We start from the raw sequence: 13,582 nt of genomic DNA on the forward strand, positions 1-13,582 counted from the left end.
AGAGCCAAGTTTCTCTAATAGATCAGAACCTGGTTCCTAGCTTCCTCTCCAGTTTTGACCCTCTGGATGAACAAGGTATGCCCTTTACTATTCCTCAGAAAATTAGACAATTGAGCTTCACCCTGCCCATTTCTCTTCATACTTCTTTATGCTTCTGTTTTGCCCAAAGCATATTTGCTTATACTTGATGACAACTGTTACTCTTAAGCAAACATCAGTGTCTTGTAAAGAATTTCTGACAAAAAAGTAAGTGGCTTTGTGATGACAGCCATTATTCCTATCTGAAATTAAAGCTATCTGTCTTACCATGTAGAATACCTGGCACTGATTTATAATAAGAACTCAACGTATAGAAGTTGGATATGTACTTTTTTTCAATCCATCCTATTCACTATCCATCCACCTATGATACGTTTCTTCTGGGCCCAGTTTTCATGTAATCTCTCCAAACATAAAATTTACAAGTTAGCAGAAATTATATAAAAATGATGCCAACGTTGTAACATTGAATAAGTCAGGAAATAAAAGCTTATAAGACTTGTGTACCTTTTAAGCATTTGTTCATTGGATGTTTTTGAAATCTATTTAATAATATCTATAATGGAAAGCAATCACAAGGCCTAACAGTATACACAAACATTAGCACATATATGTATTCATTCTTAATTAATATTTTGGGCATTTATTTACTAAAATGTTTTCAAGTTTTAAGAACACATAAAGGGCAGGAGAAGAAATCAAGATGCAGTGTATAAGGATTTGGAGCTCACTGCCCCCATGAACACATGAAAAGTACACTTACTTGCTGAACAATTCTCACTGAAAACTAACTGGAAACTGGCATGAGGATTTCTGTATAACCAAGGATATGAGAAAGATACACACATAATTGGGTAGCATGAGAAGAAAAGTCATCAGGTCAATCAGGTTGGGACCTGTGCCCCTAGGAAGGGATGCAGGTGAAAAGGGAGATTACAAGAGCAGACACCCATTCAGGGGAGTGAGCAAGTGGCGCCAAAGACTGGATGCTCCAGTTCTGGGGGCCCATGCAGAGGAGACAAAGTCCTCCTCACTGTTGGAGGACAGCTGTGACAAATAGAAGGGCTGAGAGAAGTATGGACTCTGTTTGTGAGGACCACATATCTTGTGCATGCTGGCTTCCCTGTGGAGCAGGGCAGGGAGAGGTCTTCCCTGGCAGATGCCAGGTTTCCTGCTACCACCTCAATGCACTTCTTACTCTGAGTCTAGTGAACACTCAGGCCCACCTCACTCCCCATCACAGATTAGTACTGGATGTGGGGTAGCCAGGACTGAAGAAAAGATTCTATCTTGGGATGCAGAGCTACTCATTCTGGGATGATCCCAGGTGGAGCAGAGGCAGCCATTTTGGGCAGCTACTCAAGCCACATCCCAGAAGCAACCCAGGCTTCTGGCATCCACTCCACAACAGCTCACCCCCACCCCCCACTCCATACATGTGGAGAAATCACCCAGGTCCCACTTGCCAGGCAGAGATGTTTCACAAAAGGGTGGGAGCAATGGAGGCTGGAGACAGTGATCAGCCTGAGAGACAACGGGGTCTTGCCCCTGAGACAAGGCAGAGAGAGGTCTGCTCTAGGGCTGCTGGGTTTTCTGTGACTGCCTCACTGCATTCCCCAACCAAGCTGAGCAAACACTTGGGCCCCCATTCACTCCACACCAGCATGGGCTCTGAATCTGGGGTGGCCATGATTGGGGAAAAGACAACCCTGGGCTGCATCTGAGTGCAGCCAAATATGCCTACACAGGCACAGTATTGATCCTCTGTAGGTGCATGAGCTCCACTGTTTCTGCACTCCTCTTCTCTGGGGCAAAGTGAGGGAAGAGGGGAAAACACACACATAAAGGGAAAAAAGGCAGCTCAAGCCTGACCCTCAAGGGCTTCCACTCCAGTAACTTGGGATGGAAACCAGGCCCTGATAGTATAAAATCGCCCATGATAAAAACTCTAATCAAAATTGTTATAGCTGGAACATAAGATAATAAAACATAACATAATATAGGGTTGGCCAAAAACTTCATTCAAGTTTTTCCACAAGATGCTACAGAAAAACCCAAATGAACTTTTTGACCAATCCAATAAAAGCCATTTATGACAGACAGTTAACATCATACTCAGTGGTGAAAAGCCTCTAAATCAGGAACAAGATGATGGTGCCCACTCTTGCTACTTCTGTTTAACATAGGATTGGAAGTCCTAGCCACAGCAATCAGACAAAAAAGTAAATAAATAAAAGCATCCAAGTTGGAAGGGAAGAAGTAAAAATGTCACTATTTGCAGATGACATAATACTAGATATAGAAAATCCTGAAGTCTCCATCAAAAACTATTAGAACTGATAAATGAATGCAGTAAAGTTGCAGGATACAAGATTAATATACAAAATTCTGTAGCTTTTCTAGGCACTAATAACAAACTACCAGAATGAGAAATTAAGGAAACAATCTCTTTGATAATCATCTAAAAAAGAATAAAATACCTAGGAAAAAACTTATGCAAGAAAGTGAAAGTTCTATCCTCTGAACTATAAAATATTGATGAAGAAATTTGAAAATGAAACAAAGAAATGGAAAGTTATCCTGTGTACTTGGATTGTAAGAATTAACATTATTAAAATGTCCATGCTACCCAAAGCAATCTACAGGTTTAATGCAAATCCTATCAAAATACCATGGACATTTTTCACAGAAGCAGAAAGATTAATCCTAAAATTTATATGGAACCAAAAAACATCCCAGCTGCTGGGAACCTGGTGTTGAGGAGGATGCCTGGAGTCACTGGAGGAGGCAGTAAGTTACATAACATGTGGACAGAGATTTAGTGGAGAATAGTCACTCAATAGAGAATCCCGGGAAGAAAAGATTGTGGCAAAGTAGAAGGACATGGAGTGCATCTCTCTCCACAGATGCATTAGGAATACATCGAAAGATGCAATAATTCCCATAGAAAACTGGCTGAACGCTAGCAGAAGACCTAGGACACCAGAAAGGACTGCAAAGATCCAGACATAACTGGGATGAGTGACATCTGGAGTCTGGAGTCCTTGACCAGAAGTCAAGTCTGAGGCTCTGGGGAGGGAGCACCAAAACCAGGACACTAGACCATTAGAGGGACCTCAGCCACAGGGAAGATTAACCACAGAGAACTCTCACAGAGAACTTTATTGGAGTCTAAGACCTTGCTTCCACCAACTGTCTGCAACTGCCAGTGCAGTATACCTCACACCAAACTACAAACAAGACAGGAACACAAACACACCTATCAGCACACAGACTACCTAAAGCCATATTAAGCTCACAGATACCCTAAAACATATCATCTGACATGACCCTGCTCATAAGAGGGAAAAGACTCAGATCCAAACACCAGAAAGTAGGCACCAGACCCTTCCATTAGGAAGCCTATCGAGACACTGGACCAACCACACCACAGGGGTCAGAGAACAGAAAAAAGAGGAATTATCACTAGGCAGCATAAGGGAAGGAAACAGCAAATACTATAAATAAGACAAAATGAGAAAATAAAAAAAAAAAACAGCTTGCAGGCATAAGAGTAAGATAAACACACAAGATCAAATAAATGAAGAGGAAATAGGAAAATTGCCGGAAAAAGAATTCACAATAATGATCATCTTTAGATGGTCCAAAATCTTGAAAAAAAATAAGAGAAAGTACAAGAAACATTTAATAAGGACCTAGAAAAACTAAAGAGCAAATAAACAATAATGAACAACACAATAACTGAAAATTAAAATACTCTAGATGGTATAAACAGAAGAATAACAGAGGCAGAAGAAAGAGTAAGTGAGTTGGAAGATAGAATGGGGAAATATCTGCCACAGAGCAGGAAAGAGAAAAAAGAATAAAAAGAATGGAAGACAGTCTCAGAGACCTGTGGGAAAACATTAAGTGTACCAACATTTGAATCATAGGCATCCCAGAAGAAGAAGAAAAAAAGAAAGGGTCTGAGAAAATATTTGAAGAGGTTATAGTGGAAAACTTCCCCAACATGGGAAAGGAAATAGTCAATCAAGTCCAAGAAGCGCAGAGAATCCCATACAGAATAAACAAAAGGAGAAATACATCAAGGCACACATTAAACAAAGTAGTGAAAATTAAACAGAAAGAAAAAACATTAAGAGCAGCAAGAGAAAAGCAACAAATAATATATAAGGGAAAACCCATAAAGATAACAGCTGATCTATCTGCAGAAGCTCTGCAGGCCAGAATAGAGTGGCAGGAGATAATTAAAGTCTTGAAAGACAAAAATCTACAGGCAAGAATACTCTACCAAGCAAGAATCTCATTCAGATATGATGGAGAAATCAAAAGCTTTACAGACAAGCAAAAGTGAAGAGAATTCAGCACCACCAAACCAGCCTTATAACAAGTGCTAAAGGAACTTCTCCAAGCAGGAAACACAAGAAAAGGAAAACACCTACAAATACAAACCCAAAACAATTCAGAAAATGGTAATTGGAGCGCATATGTCAATAATCACCTTAAATGTAAATGGATTAAATGCTCCAACCAAAAGACACAGACTGGCTGAATGGATACAAAAACAAGACCCATATATATGCGGTCTACAAGAAACCCACTTCAGACCAAGGGATACATATAGACTGAAAGTAAAGAGATGGAAAAAGATATTCCATGCAAATGGAAGTCAGAAGAAAGCTGGAGTAGCAATACTCATATCAGACAAATTAGACTTGAAAGTAAAGACTACTAAAAGAGACAAGGAAGGACACTACATAATGATCAAGGGATCCATTCAAGAAGAACATATCACAATGGTAAATATCTATGCCCCCAACATAGGAGCACCTCAATACATAAGGCAAATGCTAACAGCTATAAAAGGGGACATCGACAGTAACACAAAAATAGGGGGAGATTTGAACACCCCACTTACATCAATGGACAGATCATCCAAACAGAAAATAAATAAGGACACACAAGCTTTAAATGACACATTAGACCATCTCGACTACATTGATATTTATAGGACGTTCCAACCAAAAACGACAGAATACACTTTCTTCTCAAGTGCTCACGGAACATTTTCCAAGATAGATCACATCTTGGGGCACAAATCAAACTTCGGCAAATTCAAGAAAATTGAAATCATATCAAGCATCTTCTCTGACCACAACGCCATGAGACTAGATATCAATTACAGGAAAAAAACTGCAAAAAATACAAACACATGGAGGCTAAACAATTCAGTATTAAACAACCAACAAATCATTAAAGAAATCAAACAGGAAATCAAAAAATATCTAGAAACAAACAACAATGAAAACACAACAACCCAAAACCTAGGAGACGCAGCAAAAGCAGTTCTAAGAAGGAAGTTTATAGTAATGCAGTCCTACCTACAGAAACAAGAAAAATATCAAAGAAACAACCTAAACTTACAGCTAAAACAATTAGAAAAAGAAGAACAAAGAAACCCCAAAGTGAGCAGAATGAAAGAAATCATAAACAACAGAGCAGAAATAAATGAAAAAGAAAGGAAGGAAACAATAGCAAAAATTAATAAAACTAAAAGCTGGTTCTTTGAGAAGATTAACAAAATTGATAAACCATAAGCCAGACTCATCAAGAAAAAAAGGGAAAAGACACAAATCAATAGAATTAGAAATGAAAACGGAGAAGTAACAACAGACACCACAGAAATGCAAAAGATCATGAGAGACTATTACAAGCAACTATATGCCAATAAATTGGATAACCTGGAAGAAATGGATAAATTCTTAGAGAAATGCAATCTTGCAAGACTGAACCAGAAAGAAATAGAAACTATGAACAGACTAATCACAAGCACTGAAATTGAGACTGTGATTAAAAACCTCCCAACAAACAAAAGCCCAGGACCAGATGGCTTCACAGGCGAATTCTATCAAACATTTAGAGAAGAGCTAACACTTATCCTTCTCAAACTCTTCCAAAATATTGCAGAAGGAGGAACACTCCCTAACTCATTTTATGAGGCCACCATCACCCTGATACCAAAACCAGGCAAAGATGTCACAAAAACAGGGCATTACAGGCCAATATCATTGATGAATATAGATGCAAAAATCCTCAACAAAATACTAGCTAACAGAATCCAACAGCACAATGAAAATATCATGCACCATGATCAAATGGGGTTTATCCCTGGGATGCAAGGATTCTTTAATATACACAAATCAATCAATGTGATACATCATATCAACAAACTGAAGGATAAAAAACACATGATTATCTCAATAGACGCAGAAAAAGCTTTTGACAAAATTCAACATCCATTTATGATAAAAACTCTCCAGAAAATGGACACAGAAGGAAATTACCTCAACACAATAAAAGCCATATATGAGAAACCAAAAGTCAACATCGTTCTCAATGGGGAAAAACTGAAAGCATTCCCTCCAAGAACAGGAACAAGTCAAGGGTGTCCACTCTCACCATTATTATTCAACATAGTTTTGGAAGCATAAGCCACCGCGATCAGAGAAGAAAATGAAATAAAAGGAATCCAAATTGGAAAAGAAAAAGTAAAATCGTCACTCTTTGCAGATGACATGATATTATACATAGAAAACCCTAAAGACTCTACCAGAAAACTGCTAGCACTGATCAAAGAATTTAGTACAGTAGCAGGATACAAAATTAATGCACAGAAATCTCTTGCATTCCTATACACTAACAACCCAAGAGCAGAAAGAGAATTTAAGGAAACTCTTCCATTTACCATTGCAACAAAAAGAATAAAATACCTAGGAATAAACCTGCCTAAGGAGGCAAAAGACCTGTATGCAGAAAACCATAAGACACTGAGGAAAGAAATCAAGGATGATACAAACAGATGGAGGGACAAACCATGTTCTTGGACTGGAAGAATCAACATTGTGAAAATGACTATCCTACCCAAAGCAATTTACACATTCAATGCGATCCTTATCAAATTACCAATGGCATTTTTCACAGAACTAGAGCAAGAAATCTTATGGTTTGAATGAAAATGCAAAAGACCCCAAATAGCCAAAGCAATCTTGAGAAGGAAAGATGGAGTTGGTGGAATCAGGCTTCCTGACTTCAAACTATACTACAAGGCCACAGAGATCAAGACAATATAGTACAGGCCCAAAAATAGAAAGGAAGATCAATGGAACAGAATAGAGAACCCAGAGGTAAACCCAAACACATATGGGCACCTTATCTTTGACAAAGGAGGCAAGAATACACAATGGAAAAAAGACAGCATCTTCAATAAGTGGTGCTGAGAAAACTGGACAGCACCATGTAAAGAATGAAACTAGAACACTTCCTAACACCATACATAAAAATAACTCCAAATGGGTTAAAGACCTAAATGCAAGCCCAGACACTATAAAACTCCTCGAGGAAAACATAGGGTGAATTCTTTATGACACATGAAAGCAAGATCCTTTGACCCATCGCCTAGAATAATGGAAATAAAATCAAGAGTAAACAAATGGGACCTCATGAAACTGAAAAGCTTTTGCACAGCAAAAGAAACCATAAACAGGACAAGAAGACGACCCTCAGAATGGGAGAAAATACTTGCCAACGAAGCAACGGACAAAGGATTAACCTCCAAAATATACAAGCAGCTCAAGCAGCTTAATACCAAAAAAGCAAATAACCCAATCCACAAATGGGCAGAAGACCTAAATAGACATTTCTCCAAAGAAGACAGACAGATGGCTAACAAACACATGAAAAGATGCTCAACATCACTACTCATTAGAGAAATGCAAGTCAAAGCCACAATGAGGTATCACCTCACACCAGTCAGAGTGGCCATCATCAAAAAATCTAGAAACAATAAATGTTGGAGAGGGTGTGGAGAAAAGGGAACTCTCCTGCACTGTTGGTGGGAATGTAAGTTGGTACAGCCACTATGGAAAACAGTTTGGAGGTTCCTTAAAAAACTAAAACTGGAACTACCATATGATCCAGTAATCCCACTACTGGGCATATACCCAGAGAAAACCATAATCCAAAAAGAAACATGTACATAATGTTCATTGCAGCACTGTTTACAATAGCCAGGACATGGAAGCCACCTAAATGCCCATCAACAGATGAATCAATAGAGAAGAAGTGGCACATATATACAATGGAATATTACTCAGCTATAAACAGGAATGAAATGGAGCTATATGTGATGAGGTGGATAGACCTAGAGTCTGTCACACAGAGCAAAGTAAGCCAGAAAAAGAAAAACAAATACTGTATGCTAACTCATATATATGGAATCTAAAAGAAAATATGGTACTGATGAACCCAGTGACAGGGCAAGAATAAGGATGCAGAAGCAGAGAATGGACTTGAGGACACGGGATTAGGGGGTCGGGGGGCGAAGGGGAAGCTGGGATGAAGTGAGAGAGTAGCACAGACATATCTACATTAACAACTGTAAAATAGATAGCTAGTGGGAATTTGCTGTATAACAAAGGAAGATCAACTCGATGTTGGGTGATGCCTCAGAGGACCAGGACAGGGAGAGTGAGAGGGAGTTGCGGGAGGGAGGGGATATGGGGAGATATGTATAAATACAGCTGATTCACTTCGGTGTACTTCAAAAGCTGGTGCAAGCATGTAAAGCAATTACATTCCAATAAAGAGCTTAAAAAAATGGGCAGAAAACTTGGATAGACATTTCTCCAAAAAAGATTTACACATGGCCAACAGGCATATGAACAATATGCTCAACATCACTAAACATGAGAGAAATGCAAATCAAAACCTCAATGATATATCATCTCACACCTGTCAGACAGGCTATCATCAAAAGTCTACCAATTACAAATGTGTTGAGGATGTGGGAAAAAGGGCACCCTAGTGCACTGTAGGTGGGATTGTAAATTGGTGCAGTCACTATGGAAAACAGTGGGGAGGTTCCTCAAAAAATTAAAAATAGAACAGTCATATGATCCAGCAAATCCACTTCTGGGAACATATCTGAAGAAAATGAAAACACTAATTCAAAAAGATACATGCACCCCAATGTTTATAGGAGCATTATTTACAGTTGCCAAGGTATACAAGCAATCTAAGAGCCCATAAACAGATGAATGGATAAAGAAGATGTGAGATAGATAGATAGACAGATAGATATATAGATACACACACAATGTAATATTACTTGGTCATAAAAAGAATGAAATTCTGCCATCTGCAGCAATGTGATGGACCTAGAGGATATTATGCTTAGTGAAATAAGTCAGAGAAAGGTAAATACTACATGATACCATGTAAGATGGAGTCTAAAAAATAAAACAAACATTTATACAAAATCAGAAACAAACAGATATAGAAGACAAATTAGTGGTTACCAATGGGGAGCAGGAGGTGGGGGGGGGGGCAAGATAGGATTAAGTATAATTAATTTAGGAGAATAAAGACATCAATTTTCCTAAACTGATCTATAGATTCAATGCAATTCTAATGAAAATCTCAGCTGGTTTTCTGTACAAGCTGACAAGATTGTTCTAAAATTTGTATGAATACAAAAGACCTTGATCAGTAAAAATAATTTTGAAAACAATAATGTTGGAAGAATGGTTCACTAGCAGACCAGGCCCAGTGATTTATGAGGGTGGCAATAGAAGTGCATGGGATTCTACCCTTCTCTAGTCTTTGTTAGATAATCAACAGAAGTCGCAGGAACGTGTGTGTCATCTCAGCTGTGTCTTTTCCCACGTCCTAAGGATTATTCACTGCAGAATTCTTGACGTTGGAAGTTCTGGCTCATTCATCACCTAGAATACCATTGGGTTTTAATGAAATATGACCTAAAAATTTAGATCATTTGCTTCTTGTTCCTGAAGACAGTAAAAGTCAGCAAATATCATTATTGACCTTCTCTTGAAGGAGTAGCACTCTTAAGAGATTGAAGTAACCTCTGTACAATAACAGCTGGGAAACAATAGTGGTTTAGGTCAATATCTTAGGGTCAGAAAGAAAATTCATGGGTGTTCACTTTTGGAGAGGAAAAGACAAAATTAGTATTTTATAAAAATAATATTATTGAGATAGGATTAAGATGGTGGAATAGGAGGATGTGCGCTCATTCCCTCTTGCAAGAGCACCAGAATTACAACTAACTACTGAACAATCATTGACAGAAAGACACTGGAACTCACCAAAAAAAGACACCTCACATCCAGAGACAAAGGAGAAGCTGCAATGAGACGGTAGGAGGGGTGCAATCACGTTAAAATCAAATCCCATAAATGCTGGGTGGGTGACTCACAAACTGGAGAACAGTTATACTGCAGAAGTCCACCCACTAAAGTGAGGGTTCTGAGCCCCACATCAGGCTTCCCAACCTGGGAGTCCAGCAATGGGAGGAGGAATCCCCAGAGAATCAGACTTTGAAAGCCAGCAGGATTTGATTGCAGGACCTCCACAGGACTTGTGGAAACAGAGACTCCACTCTTGGAGGGCACGCAAAAAGGTGTGCTCACCAGGACCCAGGGCGAAGGAGCAGTGACCCCATAGGAGACTGAACCAGACCTACCTGCTGGTGTTGGAGGGTTGCCTGCAGAGGTGGGCAGGCATCTGTGGCGCACTGAGGAGGCAGGGGCACTGGCAGCAGGGGTTTTGGGAAGTGCTTATTGGTGTGAGCCCTCCCAGAGTCCGCCATTAGCCCCAATAAAGAGCCTGTGGGCTCCAGCACTAGGTGGCCTCAGGCCAAACAACCAACAAGGTGTGAACACAGCCACACCCATTATCAGACAAGCAGATTAAGGTTTTACTGAGCTCTGCCCACCAAATCTGCCCACCAAATCGGATTGAAGCTTTCCTGAGCTCCACCCACCCAGCCCTACCCATCAGGAAGTACACAGGAGGCTCCTAGATAGCTCCCTCCACAAGAGCGCAGACAGCAGGATCAAGCAGTATCAGCAGTATTTCATCTTGTGGAACTGAAAACCACAGACACAGAAAGATAGAGAAAATGAAAAAGCAGAGGACTTTGTACCAGATGAAGGGACAGGATAAAAACCCAGGAAAACAACTAAATAAGAGGAGATAGGCACCCTTACAGAAAAAGAACTCAGAATAATGATAGTGAAGATGATCCAGGACTTTGAAAATAGACTGCATGCAAAGATCGAAAAGTTTACCAAAGACCTAGAAGAATTAAAGAGCAAACAAACAGAGATATGCAACACAATAACGGAAATGAAAAATACACTAGAAGGAACCAATAGCAGATTAACTGAGGCAGAAGGACGAATAAGTGAGCTGGAAGACAGAATGGTGATAATCACTGATGCAGAAAAGAATAAAGAAAAAAGAATGAAAAGAACTGAAGACAGCCTAAGAGACCTCTGGGACAATGTTAAATGCAACAACATTCTCATTATAGGGGTCCCAGAAGGAGAAGAGAGAGAGAAAGGACCTGAGAAAATACTGGAAGAGATTATAGTTGAAACGTTCCCTAACATGGGAAAGGAAATAGCTACCCAAGTCCAGGGAGCGCAGAGAGTCCCAGGCAGGATAAATCCAAGGAGAAACACACCAAGACATATATTAGTCAAGTTGACAAAAATTAAAGACAGAGAAATGTTATTAAAAGCAACAAGGGAAAAACAACAAATAACATACAAGGGAACTCCCATAAGGTTCACAGCTGATTTCTCATCAGAAACTCTGCAAGCCAAAAGGGAGTGGCATGATATATTTCAAGCGATGAAAGGGAAGAAGCTACAACCAAGAATACTCTACCCAGCAAGGATCTCATTCAGATTTGATGGAGAAATCAAAAGCTTTACAGACAAGCAACAGCTAAGAGAATTCAGCGCCACCAAACCAGCCCTACAACAAATGCTAAAGGAACTTCTCTAAGCGGGAAACATAAGAGCAGAAAAGGACCTACAAAAACAACAAGACAATTAAGAAAATGGTAACAGGAACATACATATCGACAATTACCTTGAATGTAAATGGACTAAATGCACCAACCAGAAGACACAGACTGGCTGAATGCATACAAAAACAAGACCTATATATATGCTGTCTACAAGAGACCCACTTCAGACCTAGGCACACATACAGACTGAAAGTGAGGGGATGGAAAAAGATATTCCATGCAAATGAAAATCAAAAGAAAGCTGGAGTAGCAATACTCATCTCAGATAAAATAGACTTTAAAATGAAAAATGTTACAAGAGACAAGAAAGGACATTACATAAAGATCAAGGGATCAATCCAAGAAGAGGATATAACAATTATAAATATATATGCACCCAATATAGGAGCACCTCAATACATAAGGCAAACGCTAACAACTATGAAAGAGGAAATGCAAGGCAGAAATAGAGACACAGGTGTAGAGAACAAACACATGGACACCAAGTGGAGAAAGCGGGAGGGTTGGGGAGGAATGAACTGGGAGATTGGGACACCAAATTGTACACTCTAAATATATGCTGTTTATTGTCTGTTAACTGTATCTCAATAAAAGTTCTTAAAAAAATAAAATAACATTATTTTATATGTATGTAGCCAAAGAGAATCAAATAGAAATTGAGAGCATTCATAAAGGTATGTGAAAGAAGTCAGATGGAAGTTTAAATCAACAGTATTGTTAGTATGTATTTAATAAAGAGATTTTAAAATATATTAACTAGAGTTAAGTGGCAAATAATTTTGCAGATATTTTTCAAGATATGATTGTGATTTTACATTGACTTTATATGCCTTATACTAAAATTGATAGCCAATATGAGAAAATTGGGCAATGTGATAGGTTAACTGAGGCAAATATTAATTCAGGGGGCTTCAGTTCCTCAAAATCCATCCCATGGAGAGCAATACTTCCCATATACAAGTGAGAACAGGTCTATCACCACAAAAGGCTTCTGAACCTGCAATTTTCTTCCTCTAAAACTGAGTGCTTTTGGACATCTGTGTCAGACCAGGTTTCCTCTTTGTTTACGTAAAGCCCTTCTTCTCATAGCTAAGACATACGTTAATTCTAGAAGAAAAAGCATAGCTTCCCATTTTCTAGTTATATTCATCCAAGCTTAAAAAAAATAACTCACACAAAATCTAAGTAAGTTTAGAAGATAGAAGTTACAAAGGCAGAAGTCCTTGAAAGGAGAGAAAATCTCTGAATCAGACGGTGAGATACCACCCATTCTTGACTAGGAACTTGCAGGCTTCCAGGTCCCAAAGGGAGGGCATTTAATTAGTAAGATGTTTATCCAGGAGCAATAGGACTCATATCATCCCTAGAGTGAAGAAGCTCCAGAACTCCTTTCTGTGACTGACCATAATCACCGGAAAGCATAAGACTCATCAAAGAGACTATGAACCTCCTCAGAGAATTGCCCTTTGGGGATGAAAGCCCATGATTTTTCACCTGTGAATTTAAAGAAGAAATCAAAGAAAACAAAACACAACACAATACAACGAAATCATTCCCAGCACAAGGAATTTTCAAACCCAGAGTGTCATGGTTATTTACTTTGGAATTTTATTTTGGGCTATGTAAAATGTCTTAGGGAATGAT

The sequence above is a fragment of the Hippopotamus amphibius genome, chromosome 9 (genome assembly GCF_030028045.1).
Source record: "Hippopotamus amphibius kiboko isolate mHipAmp2 chromosome 9, mHipAmp2.hap2, whole genome shotgun sequence".
In the NCBI taxonomy this organism is placed as follows: Eukaryota; Metazoa; Chordata; class Mammalia; order Artiodactyla; family Hippopotamidae; genus Hippopotamus; species Hippopotamus amphibius.